Consider the following 12,823-nt stretch of genomic DNA (forward strand, 5'->3'; position numbering starts at 1 on the left):
TTATTTGATAAAGCAGTCCTTGTGGTTCATGCAATATTTAACAATCCAAATGATCACCAATTCATACAAGCTATATATCACTGAAAATATAATTAAAATATATTTCCAACAAGATATAATAGCTCTCATAAATCCTTATATAAGATAGTCAAAACGTGAGATGAAAGCAGTAGCAAAACTGCCTCTTTTGTTTATTTGGTAAAGCAGTCCTTTTGGTTTATACAATATTTAACAGTCCAAATGATCTCTAATTCATACAAGCTATATATCGTTGGAAAGAGGATTCAAAGAGCTTTCCAACAATATATAATAGCACTCATAATTCATCAAATAAGGCAGCCAAAACATAGGACGAACTTAGTGGTAAAAACTGTAAATATTATGCAACTTTCTGCCATGAACAAAATCACATACATAGACATCCCAAATGGCAAAACAATATTCCTCAACATCAAAATCATCATTTATAACATAGATCCAAGGAACCAAAAGCCTAAAACATGTCACATATCAAGGATGATATCCCTTACCTTGTTTCAAGCCAAATCTTTGCAAGTTGGCTTCCTACTCTTTGTTTTGCTTCCAAAGCTTCCAAGGTGCTTCTCTTTTTTTCCTTTTTATTTTATCTTCCAATATCTCTTCAATTTCTTCATTTGGCTTCAAGAAAGCAAAGAAAAGGCATGAAGAATGGTGGCTGCTGGAATATGGACGAAAAATGATGGAAAAGTCTTCTCTTTCTCTTTATATATAAAGCCTTATCTCTTTCGCTTTTTCTCTTTGTCTTTTTCCTTTCCTTTTCTTTTTCTTTTTTCTTTTTCTTTAGGTATATATATATATATATATATATATATATATATATATATATATATATAAACACACATATACATGTAAAACAAATATATGTACTTAAAATGGGAAATATATCTAAATAGAGTCAAAAGACATAAATACCCCTGGAACATACCTGAGGGTATTACAACTCTTCCCCCCTCACAAGAATTTCATCCTCGGAATTCACAAAAACAACTCTGGATACTTATCTTTCATGGTTTGCTCCATTTCCCAAGTAGCCTCCTCTAACTTCTGGCTTCTCCACAAGACTTTTGCTAGAGGAATCTATCAGTTCCTTAGTTGCTTAATTCTTTTGTCAAGTATCTGAATTGGTTTTTCTTCATAACTAAGGTCTTCTGATAACTTAATATCTTTTGTATTCACAACCTGAGAATGATCACCAAAACATTTTCTTAACGATGAGACATGAAATACATCATGAATTTGGTCCATACTCGCTGGTAAGGCTAATCTGTAAGCCATTTTACTAACTCTCTCAAGTATCTCATATGGACCAATAAATTTGGGAGCTAGCTTTCCCTTCTTTTCGAATCTCATCAAATGCTTGAATGGAGCAATCTTTACAAATACAAATTCACCTATATTGAATTCCAAGTCTCGGCGTCGATGATCTGCATAGCTTTTCTGTCGATCCTGAGCCTGTTTTATTCTATGCTTGATCAGTTGGACATCATCAATCATTTTCTGGGTTAATTCGGGCCCAAGGGATCAAGATAACACATCTCTCTCTCCTATCTCATCCTAGTGAAGAGGAGAACGACACCTCCTACCAGATAATGCCTCATAAGGTGTCATCTGAATAGTCGTCTGGTAGCTATTATTGTAAGCAAACTCCACCAAGGGCAACATTTTTACCCATGTAGCTTTATGATCCAAGCAACAAGCTCTCAACATGTCTTCCAAAATCTGATTAACCCTCTTCGTCTAACCATCTGTTTGAGGATGATAGGCTGTACTAAATGCCAAATTAGTACCTAAGGATCTTTGAAGACTCTTCCAAAAAGCTGATACAAATCTTGTATTATGATCAGATACTATGGTTTTAGGTACCCCATGCAATCTAATAATCTCCTTAATATATAATCTTCCCAACTGATCTGTGGTAGCAGTATCTTTGATAGACAGGAAATGAGCTGACTTAGTCAATCTATCAACAATCACCCAGATAGTATTACATCCATTCTGAGCTCTAGAGAGTCCACTAATGAAGTCTATGGAAATATGCTCCCATTTCCATTCTGGAATAGGTAGAGGCTGAAGTAACCCTGCAGGTCTCTAGTGTTCAGCCTTAATTTGCTGACAGGTGAGACATCTAGTAACAAACTCACCTATATCCTTTTTCATGCTTGGCTACCAAAAATACCTTTTTAAGTCCTGATACATCTTTACACCCCCAAGGTGGGCAGTGTAAAGAGAACTATGAGCTTCTGTAAGAATTCTCTGTCTTAATTCAGTTATCTGAGGAACATACACTCGATCTCTAAATTTGAAAATTTCATTCGATACTTGAAAATCTACCTCGAGACCCTCTTCCACTTTCTGAATTTTCTGTTGACACCACTCATCTCTTGTTTGAGCCTCTTGAACCTTATTTATGAGAGTAGGTTGAATCTTTAATCTGGCGAAGGCTCCAATCACAAGCTCAATCTGCTCTCGATCCATCTCTCTCTGAATTTCTCTCTAGACCGTCAATTATGATATCATCACGTTTCTACTGAGGGTGTCTGCAACCATATTAGCCTTGCCTAGATGGTATTTAATATCACAGTCATAGTTTTTTACTAGCTCGAGCCATCGCCTCTGCCTCATATTTAATTCCTTCTGAGTGAAGAAATATCTGAGGCTCTTATGATTAGTATAAATATTACATTTTACCTTATACAAATAGTGTCTCCAAATTTTCAAAGCAAAAAGCACCGCTGCTAACTCCAAATCATGAGTGAGGTATCGAGTTTCAAATTCTTTCAATTGTCTTGAGGCATATGCTATCACCTTGCCTCGCTGCATCAACACTGCTCCTAAACCACCGTGTGAGGCATCCGTGTATAAATCATACTCAACTCCCTCATTTGGAAGTGCTAACATAGGAGCAGTAGTCAATCTTCTTTTCAATTCTTGGAAGCTTGTCTCACAGGCATCTGACCACTGAAATGACATTGTTTTCTTTGTGAGAGTTGTAAGAGGTTTAGCTAATCTGGCAAATCCTTCCACAAACCTTCAAAAATACCTTGCCAAACCCAGGAAACTACGAACCTCTTTGACTGTCTTTGGTCTCTGCCATTCAACTATTGCCTCAATCTTACTGGGATCCACGGATATACCCTTTGCTGAAATCACATGCCCCAAAAAGGTAACTCTATCTAGCCAAAATTCACATTTTGAGAATTTGGCATACAGTTGTTTCTTTTGCAATCTCTGGAGAGTAAACCTCAAGTGTTGTTCATTCTCCTCTCGACTGCAAGAGTATACTAAGATATCATTAATGAATACCACAATAAATTTATCCAGGAATCGTGAAATACCCTGTTCATCAAATCCATAAATACTGTAAGGGCATTTGTCAATCTGAATGACATCACTACAAACTCAACATGGCCATACCTTGTTCGGAAAGTTGTCTTGGGTATATCCTTCTCTGTCACTCTCACCTGGTGACAACTAGATCTCAAATCTATCCTGGAGAAGACCACAGATCCCTTCAATTGATCAAATAAATCATCAATCCTGGGTAACAGGTACTTGTTCTTAACTGTGGCTTTATTTAGCTCTCTGTAATCAATACACATTCTCATAGACCCGTATTTCTTTTTCACAAATAGGATAGGAGCTCCCTAAGGTGAATGGCTCGATCTGATAAAACCATGATCTAATAACTCTTGAAGCTACTTTTTCAATTCTTGTAACTTGGCAGACGCTATTCGATAGGGTGCTCTTGAAATAGGTGCTATGCCAGGTACCAACTCTATGCTAAACTCAATCTCTCTCTCGGGAGCTAATCTCGGTAGCTCACTTGGAAACACATCTGGAAACTTATGTACCACTAGTGTTTCCTCAATAGTTGGACTTGACTCAACCTTGCTCACTATATGAGCCAAATATCCTGTACACAATTTTTTCAACATTTTACTAGCTTTTAACATACTAATCATCAAACTTCGAATATGACCCTCATCGAACTCAAATTGATCTCCAGAGTCTAGGTTAAATCTCACATTCTTCTTTTTACAATCAATCTCAGCTCCATATCTCCTCAAAAAGTCTATCCCTAAAATCATGTCAAAATCTGGCATTTCGAACACAATCAGGTCCATTAGTAACTGTCGACCCTGAATCATAATACTCTGTCCTAGTAGCATCATCTCACTAATGATTGACCCCCCATCAGGCAACTCAATCATAATCCTCTAGGCTATTCTAACAGGTTGCAACTTTAACCTCTCAAGCAAACTCTTGGCTATAAAACAATGAGTAACCCCATAATCAATTAAAACATAAATAGGAGTATCAAGATAGAGAATCTGACCCATGACTGCTGATGGGTTAGCCTCTATTGGGCCCTGGGTGATTGTATAAACTCTGGTTGTGGCCCCTCTTATAGGCTGCTACTGCTCTACTCTCACTGGGGCAACTATACAGAAACGAGCAATATGTCCAGGTTGACAACATCTGAAACAAACTGCCTGACCTGTCAAACACTCTCCTCTATGGTGCTTCCCATATTTCTGGCAAGCTGGTATCTCAGGTCCTTTTTGTTTCTTTCCACTCTTCCAGTTCTTTTTCATGCCTCTAAATTGGAAAGGTCGTTTACCTTTTCTATCTCGCTCTAGAGGAGGGCCTTTCTGTATTGAAGCTGAACCACTACTCACCGAGGGAGCTGGCATGGTAGAAGGAGATGTAACTTTTTACCCTGTGGTCTGACCAAACCTCCTCCTAACAAAAACCTCTGCCCTCAAAGCTCTATCAAGGGCCTCTGTATAAGTTCTAGGCTGCGCACCGGTCATAACATCTCGAGCTATCTTTGGATCTAGCCTGTACATAAACTTCTACATATGCCCCATTTCTTTGCTAGCTATCTCGGGGGCATACTGGGACAATTGATTAAACTTTGTCGAATATTCTTTCACTGAATCTGTCCCCTACACTAGATTGATAAACTCTTGGGCCCTGATACAAGTAGCATCAGCACCCCTGTACTCTGCCTCAAATCGACGTTTGAACTTGGACCATGTCATCTCTGAGACATTGACCGTCTCTCTGACTATGTTCCACCAGATTCTTGCCCCTGACTTGAAAAGGTAAGTGGCATATCTCACTCTTTCTTGGTCAGTCATGTCAAACAAGGCCATGGCACTCTCTACTGATTCCAACCACTCTTCAGCTACTATTGGGTCCCTTGCACCATCAAATTTTTTAGGTTGGTGCATACTAGGGAGGTTGAAAATAAGATGCAACTGAGTCCTCACTGGGGCTGCTGTAGATGCTGAAGTAACTTCTCTCATATCATGTCCCTGAATGCGTTGTCTCACTTCCCTGTGTAGGAGCACCTTTGTGCTCTCTCATCATCTCTCTGAAAATCTCTCACACATCATGTGCACTGAGTGCCCTCTAGGGTACCTGAGGGGCTGCTCCTTCACTCTGGCTCCTCTAAGAGGGATCTACTGGTGTTTGACTCATAGGTCCTTGAAAATGAACACATTAGTTTCATAAAACTCAGTAGGTAGAAGTGAAAACTTAACTTACAGTGATCGGCTGCGAGGGTGGTTAGCGTGGCTGGAGGGTATTTCATCTCTGTGTTACTTTGATTACTCCATTTTGTTTTAGAAAACATCTTTTGGGTTCCAAAATCATGCTCTGATACCAACTTGTAACATCCCTCCCTAGAAATACTACCTATCGAAGGAGAAATGTTACGAATTAATATTCGGAGCGTCTATTTTTTTTCTTTTTTTAAAAATACTTTAAAATAAACGCATCATTAAAAGTGTTTAAGAAGTATTCCAAGAAAACTGAAAATCTGGAAGCGAACAAAAGATGTATATACTCATATGAAAACTCATCTGAAAGCATCTAAAAATAGGGAGTAATCATATGCAACTGTACCATAATCTCAAAAAGTCAAAAGTCGACAAGAACATGCCACTGTATGCATATAATATAAACCACAGATAACCTGTTCCAACCGGATCTACCTACGCTGACCTGACCTTACCTCGATCACCTGTACCTGCAATCAGGAAAGAAAAGGGAGTGAGTGATAAGAACACTCAGTAAGGGGAAATAATCAAGTAAACTATCTTTTTTTCCTGTTCTAACTCACTTTTGGGACTCAACCTCACATCCTAACCTATATAAGAGATTGAGGGGGTAATTTAGTTCACTCTTTACTATTTGGGTCATACTTTGTCCTATCTGGTGTCTATTTGATACTTTCTGAAAGCTAACTATAGGGATTTGGCACTTTTCTAAGCTCGAGCTCTTTTTCTTTCTTTCATACACCATTTCTGAATCTGAATTGAGCTCTACTGCGAGCATGCTCTACTGCTAGTGGACCCTACTGGGGGTCTGTGTCCTACTACGGATGTGTCCTACTGCGGACATGCCCTACTGCGGACGGTGTAGTGTAAAGTGTCCCCTCATAGTTTATAGCATGCATGCGAGTCTTATATCTTACTAATTTTGCTTCCATCTAAATTTATTCATAACTCACCAGACATTACTCTTGGGACAACCCTTGAATCTTGAGTCCCAACCTTTTCTTGCTTTTCTTTCTTTTCTTTTTCTCTTTTTTTTTTTTTCCTTTCCTTTCCTTTCTTTTCTTTTCCTTTCCTTTCCTTTCCAAACTGTAAAATACTGTTCACAACCCTGTTCATTTGACAGGGCAGCCTTCTTTTTCATACAATTTCACAGTCCAAACGGTTCCTAATTCATACAAGCTATATAACGTTGAAAAGAGGATTCAAAGAGCTTTCTAACAAGCTATAATAGCATTCATAATTCATTCAATCAGGCAGTCAAAACAACACATAAATGCAGTGGCAAAAACTGCCTCCTCTGTTTATTTGATAAAGCAGTCCTTGTGGTTCATGCAATATTTAACAATCCAAATGATCACCAATTCATACAAGCTATATATCACTGAAAAGATAATTAAAAGATCTTTCCAACAAGATATAATAGCTCGCATAAATCCTTATATAAGACAGTCAAAACGTGAGATGAATGCAGTAGCAAAACTGCCTCCTTTGTTTATTTGGTAAAGCAGTCCTTTTGGTTTATACAATATTTAACAGTCCAAATGATCTCTAATTCATACAAGCTATATATAGTTGGAAAGAGGATTCAAATAGCTTTCCAACAAGATATAATAGAACTCATAATTCATCAAATAAGGCAGCCAAAATATGGGACGAACGCAGTGGCAAAAACTGTAAATATTATGCAACTTTCTGCCATGAACAAAATCACATACATAGACATCCCAAATGGCAAAACAATATTCCTCAACATCAAAATCATCATTTATAACATAGATCCAAGGAACCAAAAGCCTAAAACATGTCACATATCAAGGATGATATCCCTTACCTTGTTTCAAGCTAAATCTTTGCAAGTTGGCTTCCTACTCTTTGTTTTGCTTCCAAAGCTTTCAAGGTGCTTCTCTTTTTTTTCTTTTTATTTTATCTTCCAATATCTCTTCAATTTCTTCATTTGGCTTCAAGAAAGCAAAGAAAAGGCATGGAGAATGGTGGCTGCTGGAATATGGATGAAAAATGATGGAAAAGTCTTCTCTTTCTCTTTATATATAAAGCCTTATCTCTTTCTCTTTTTCTCTTTGTCTTTTTCCTTTTCTTTTCTTTTTTTTTTAATTTTTCTTTAGGTATATATATATATATATATATATATATATATATAAACACACATATACATGTAAAACAAATATATGTACTTAAAATGGGAAATATCTCTAAATAGAGTCAAAAGACATAAATACCCCTGGAACATACCTGAGGGTATTACAACTAAATAACAAATATTTAATTGTTAATTAACCATCACTATATAAATGGGTTTTTAGTTCATTTTCTATATACTAACTTCATTTGAACTAAAATTTTCTATCACAAGACACAAAAGCTCTCTTTTCTTTGTATATACCTTTTGGAACACCTCTCAGCCTTGATGTTTTTTCTTTGTTGGTGTATCACTTTAGAGGCTCCACTTGAGAGGCTATTCTTTATCATCTCCATCAAAGAAAGAAGCTTGGAGTAAGTAAAATCCTAAACTTTCCTTGCTTACTTTCATCTATGCTTTGATTCTTGCTTGATTTTAATATCCATGTCAATTTTTGCTTCACTTTATTACCCATTTTCTTTTAAAGAGAACTATGAGCCTCTACAAGAATCCTTTGCTTTAACGCTTTTTTAAGTGGAACACATATTCTACCTCTAAACTTAAGAATACCATCCACAATCTAAAAATTGGTCTTGAGAACATCTTAAATTCTCTAGACTTTCTACTTACACTAATTGTCATCTAGTTGAGCTATCTTGATCTCCTCCACTAACGTGGATTTGATCTCTAATCTGGTTGGAGCCCTAATCAGGAACTCAATCTACTTTCAATACAGATCTATTTGAATCTCTTTCTAGACTATTAATTGTTAGTGTATACCCTAGAAACCATTTGTGTTGTCAGTTTTTGGGCGTTTTATCTTGTATACACAATTGTAATACTTTATTAATAAAAGAAATAGTTCTTTTGTTCATATTAAAAAACTAATTCTTTTATTTGCATTAATATAAAATATGTATGTGAACTATTTGGATGATTCACTTGATGTTTATACTAAAACATCAAATTGGTTAATATGAACATAATATAAGTTAGGCAATAATATCACATAGTAGACATACTAGATACCTCCATTGAATATCATAAGATGATATTAGTGTAGGTGAGGACGATGATTATATCATTAGAACATTAATATGGACTAATAGTTAAAAAACCATTTTTCAAATGTAACCAATAACGATAAATTACATAATCATTAAATTATAGTCAATAACTTATCGTATAATTGTATTAATGTATGAAGTAATCCTTTAACTTAAGATGTCATGGTTAGATCTGATACAGATGTGTGTGATTTAGATAGTACATAAATATAGACAAGGCTAACCATATTCCATACGAGAAGCCATCTTGGTTATGTGTTATTTGTATACAGAGACAAATAAAAATCAATATTAGATCTGTTGATTCGAAAAATATTAGGTTTTGGATGTCTACTGATTCAACCCAGATCTAAGTTTTGGAACGAATATCGATAAATATTAGAAACTGAAATCTCTAGTCAAAATATAGCATAAATCATACAAAGTATGTTCATGATGACATGTTCTAAATATATCAATTGACGATTTATACAAAATCGAAATTAAGGCTTTGACGATCCATTAGCTCGAAATCTATCAACATTAGACAACGAAATACTTACACAGAATGTACGATTGGAGATATTAGGTTTAATGTAGCATTTCTTTGTCATGGTTTAGAGGCTTTAACATATTGCTAGATGTTTACCATAGTCATTGAGTTTTCAAATGCATTTTTGGATCATTTGAAAGGGACTCACGACTACGTCATGGTAAATCTAAAGGGTCACACCAATAAACCATGCTTCAAGAATGATGATTAATTATTTGGGGTTAGCTAACACCTTCCGAAGGATAATAAAAATCATATAAAATGTTATATGGGTGCAAAAATAACATTTTAAAAGTTAAAGTGTTAGTGAGATAAAATTAGGGTGGTTAAAGTATATGGTTGATATACTAGCTTGGTCATTATTTAAATTGTGAATTTAATGGGCCAAAAGAGAATTTCATAATTACAAATGAGTTGCCATTATAAAAAGAGGCCATTAGTTCATTTTAGAAAAACTATGTTCATTTGTCATCTAAAACTTTCTCACTAAAGCACATATCCTTTCCCTTCTCTCTACCTCACAACCAAGGTGGATTTTAGCTTGGTGGTGGAATTTTTGAGAGGTCTTGCAAGTGGAAGACCACATCCATCATCCTACATCAAGATTAAAAGCAAAGGAGTAGGTAATCCCTTAACCTTTTCATGTATGTTCTTTAACGTGTTTTGATTCTTGCTTTCATGAACATGCATGTTCATTTTGCATCAATTTTCTTCATCTTTTGCTACAAATGGTATCAAAGCCAAAATGGCTTCTTACATGTTGATTTTGAAGCTAAATATATGAATTTTATGCATAATGGTATGTATGTATATCATATGTGTGCATGCATGTATGGATTTGCCGTAAAATCAACCTTTTCAAGCATATTTTCTTATTATACCTCTTAGCTATTCCTTCTTGGCTGGGGTTTTATTTCTTTTCCATGTTCTATTAATTTTAAGATGAAGAAAATGTGATTTAAGACATGTGTATGATGAAGTGTTCATGTGATGCATGTAAATATGGTTTATTTAGACTTGCATGTGCTTTTTGGCTTATGGAATGGATTTTTGAGTCATGGAACATGGATGCATGCCACGAAAATGATATATATTTAGATATACATTTTGATTTTATGTTAATTTTATGTATAGTACATGAAATACATGAATTAGAGGCATGCATGTAAGTTTTGTCATATGATTTTGGCCTAAAATTGAAGTTTAAATATGTTAAATGTAACCTCTCCTAACCAATAGTTGTGTTATAGAAAAACGACAAGAGTTCCCTGGTTTTATAGGGCATGGGGATTTTTTTATTATGCCCTATAACACTCCTAACTAATAATGCACACAAACTAGTTCTACCAACTGATTGAATTTTCATCAACTTAATCACAATTAACAGAATAAATAAATAGTAGTTACTATCAGAAAAATTACCACTCATAGAAACCTTATAACCACTTCCAACAATTAACAATATACATACATATACATACATACATACATACATACATACATACATACATACATACATACATACATATATATATTCCCATGAGGATATACTAACCATTAAATAGGAATATATGCACATCAATACAATAACCACATATATACATATGTTCACATATATATCCAAAACATATAAATAAACAAAAATATGGTGTTTTCCTCCCTCAGCCTCATTTTTCGTTAATGTTCCCCAGGAACCTTTGCTGCAACTTTTTACCTGTAAAATATCAAATTATCTAGAGTGAGCGACCACGACTCAGTAAGAAAATCATACTAAATATTCAAAACATTTCATACCAATATCAGTCTTTTTCGTATTCAGCGTGTCAAGTCTAGTCACATGCAAGATAATTTCCATGAAACACACATTAACCACATATCATAATTCTCTTCATTTATTTATTTATTCTTTTCTTTGCTATGCAAGTATGATTCACACGTTGTGATTTATGCATGTATGAATGCCATGACTTTTCTATTTTATGATTGTACATCTTTCTCAAGTCTTTATCAACTATACAGGCTTGCATGCATGATTCCAATGCAAATGACTTTCATAAAACATTTACTAATTCTTTTTTTTTGTTAAACATTTTCATTGATCGGTCTATACTACATATGACAGTATTCGCAATCACTATACGAGGTACAATCCTCTCTTACACACAATTTTAATCTCGCAGATTGTATCCACATTTCACTATTTTTCTTTGTTATCCACATAGTACAATTGACATATTTCTTTGTTGTCCACACAGTACAGCTCACGTGTAAGGATTTTTTTTCTTTTTTTTAACATGCTTTCTACTTTCTTGTATCATATGAGTTATTATAAAACTAAAAACATTTGTTTTCCATTTCCTGAAAACATGCATAACTTATGAAACGTCTTTTCTCTTTCTTTATTTTTTCTGAAAACATTCATATGTTATAATTCCTTATGCATACATGTATAACCATAGTACGAAATATGCATATTCATTGTTTTCCCTCATTCTTCTCTATCCTTATCAAGCTTCATATTATTTTCTCATGCATTTACATATATCTCATGCATTAAATTAATTTCTCCATATTAATATACATATATACAACATGGGCTTAATGTAAGGGTTCTTATATCTATCATGCACATAATTAAGCAACATTATCCTACATCACATAAAATGACACTATTACTCTTATGGCCAAAAATTACATGCCTACCTTTAGTACAAATTCTTCCATCAATTCATCATTTCTCACATACTTAAGACAAAAAATCCACCAAGCTAACCCTAGGAATATGAATTGTCTAAAATACCTTTATGGCCAAAAATTGCACCATGAGTCATAATGAATTTCCTTATTCTTTTAAGCATCAATCACCTTAATTCTATTCTCCTTCTTTTCTTCTTCTTAGCAACCTTAATCCACCAAAAATATAATCATTAATTGAAACTCTAAACTTGACATCTATTAAAAATTAAACTTTTACATTAGAACTTATCAAAATAGACAAATTTACAATTTTTATAACTGGAGGCTCTGGAAATTAAGTGGTTTAGCTAGGTTTTTTAGTGAATCTTTGTTTGAAGAAAACTTTAGTGAATTTTATGGAGGAGTCTCAGCCAAGGAAAAAGAAAATGGATAGCTTTTGTTTGTTTTTACTTTTTTTATTTCCTTTATAACCATTTTGTACTAATTTACCTTTAGCCTTCTCCAAAAATGATTATTATATCCCTATACAATTACTAAAAGCCCTTAGCACCATCATATAATTTCAAGTGTGCCATTTAATTTACAGTTCACTTTGTCTCTTAAACCCTTCTAAAATGACCATTTTACCTCCTTTGAAAATTATTGCTCATTTAGAAGTTTTAAAGAATTCCTTCACAATTTCTTTAAACAACAACTTATAAAATTAACTCTAAGGGTAATTTTGAAAGTAGAGTTTACTAGCATACCTGAATCCGGGTGTTACATTTCTTCTCCTTTATAAGAA

The sequence above is a fragment of the Mangifera indica genome, chromosome 8 (assembly GCF_011075055.1).
Source record: "Mangifera indica cultivar Alphonso chromosome 8, CATAS_Mindica_2.1, whole genome shotgun sequence".
In the NCBI taxonomy this organism is placed as follows: Eukaryota; Viridiplantae; Streptophyta; class Magnoliopsida; order Sapindales; family Anacardiaceae; genus Mangifera; species Mangifera indica.